Genomic DNA, 1,914 nt, shown 5'->3' with positions numbered 1-1,914 from the left:
AGGCAGTCCACTCAACTCAGCCTCCCAAAGGCGTGGGATTACAGGCTGAGCCACCGAGCCTGGCTCATCCTGAGTTTTTTTAAGGAGAGAGGCAGGAACTGTATCAAGTTGTGTTGAAGAAGGAGGATCCCACAGATTCCCTGAGGTGGGAGTAGAGGGGGCTGGCAGGCACGCACATGGTACTCCCCCCACCACACACACACACACACACACACACACACACACACACACACACCCAGAAATGTTGAAGAAGAATGCCGACCACGGGGTTCGGGACAACACCAGCTCCTAAAAGCTAGATGTGTGCAGAGTCCACAGTTGGAAATGGGGGAGATAGCCCCTGCCCCAGGGGCCCCCTAATTTCAGACTGGTGATGCCTATGGGTTTAAGGGTAAGTGGACCAGTTCGATTTACACAGAAAGTAACTGTTTCCTGGCTACAAGCACATGCTAAACTCTAGCCCCATCCTGACCCCTACCCTACCCATAGACAGACCCTTAACCCTGCCCATAGACCGACCCCTAAATCTTGGCCTCATACTGACCTCTAATCTTCAGCTTCACCCTGACCGCTGGCCCTGACTTCTACCCAATAGACATGGCCAATCCATCACTGGGGACCAGGACAGGGTGTGACCGAGCACAAATTCACAATCAGAGACTTGCATTCCAGGGTGCCCGCAAGTCATGTAACGGCCCAGGCCTCTTCGCCTGATGGAGTGAATTCTCTCAGTGGGAGTGGGTGTTTTTAGGCTGGGTGTTATGTCCCTGGGAGCACTATGGGTGTGTGGTTTGCTGGGATTCAGGGCTCCACACAATGCAAAGAGCCCACCCAGATCTTCACAGCTGCCCTCCTCACTGGACCCCGCCTCTCCTGCCTACCGCTCTGGGCCCAGCACCCTGCCAGCCCTTTAGTGGAACAGGACTCTTCTTCCAAGCCACAGATTGGGCCAACCAGGGCCCAAGGGACAGATCAGAAATGGCCCTCAAAGTGCTGTCCCACCCTGTTCTGAAGAGGAGCCCTCAAGCAGAGTTGACCTGTGGACGGCTGTGGAGTGAGGAGGCTGCTCTGTCCCCTGCTGGGGCAGGGGGATGACAGAATCGGCCTCTCATGGCCCCAGCCCATCCTCATCTTTGCTCTCCATACATCCTGCCGCACCCCCTTGGGTCCTCATCATGGGAGCAGCCAGTTCACAAACAACCTCTGTTCACAGGGCCCAGGCCCTGAAGCCTCTCCCGAGCTCTGCGCACAGCGCCCTCTCTCTCCTCTGGTTCCTGGCTGCTCTGCTTTCCCAGGGTGTCCTTAGTTCAGTCTTCACTCAGCCTACTCTCTCCCTGCTCCGCCGAGCGGCTCCACCGTGCCCCGGAGAGCCCGGACCCCATCCCACCTGGACCTCTGAGCTGGCCTCTGCCACAGAAATCCAAGGTCTGGGCCTCAGACCCTGGCACCCTGGCGGCTCACCCACTCTTGCACGCCCCAGCCACAGGGCCTGGGACGTCTGAGGCACCCCCAGCACAGGCACACGCACACGCAACCCCAGGTCTCCACCTCAGGCCTGGGCACCGGGTCCCTGGAGTGGCCCCAGCCCAGGGCTCTCCTGCCAGCCCCCTCGGGCACTGCACTCCATCCAGCCCCAGCCGCCGCGCTGCTGTGTGCGTGCGGGGTTCGAAGCCGCGATGGGAGCCCTCACTCACCGCCCCCATCGCCTTCCTGAGCCCGCAGCCCCGCTGGAGAGAGGGGCTTGCAGATCCGCCCGCCCCGGGCCCTGGAGTCTGGAGGTTTTGGGTGGGGTCTCAGCCGACAGCCGGGGATGGCAGACCTCCGCGCCTTTCCCCACTCGGGGAGCCCGGCCGCCTCCACCCCGGGACTCACCTCCGCCCTCCCGACAGCTCGACGCTGTCCAGCTGCCGCGAT

At 61.0% G+C, this 1,914-nt stretch overlaps 1 protein-coding gene across 1 annotated transcript in view; it reads right to left on the bottom strand.

Moving 5' to 3' along the window:
• HSPA12B (heat shock protein family A (Hsp70) member 12B) overlaps nucleotides 1–1,914 on the bottom strand; it is a 21,825-nt gene extending 19,911 nt beyond the window's left edge. The window contains exon 1 of the mRNA XM_021716835.1: nucleotides 1,873–1,914. The gene's annotated coding sequence lies outside the window, so the exon portion shown is untranslated. The remainder of the gene's footprint in view (nucleotides 1–1,872) is intronic.

The sequence above is a fragment of the Carlito syrichta genome, unplaced genomic scaffold, assembly GCF_000164805.1.
Source record: "Carlito syrichta isolate Samal-C Ts95f unplaced genomic scaffold, Tarsius_syrichta-2.0.1 Scaffold309007, whole genome shotgun sequence".
In the NCBI taxonomy this organism is placed as follows: Eukaryota; Metazoa; Chordata; class Mammalia; order Primates; family Tarsiidae; genus Carlito; species Carlito syrichta.
Note: the sequence above shows the minus strand (reverse complement) of the source record. Positions and strands in the feature narration are given on the sequence as shown.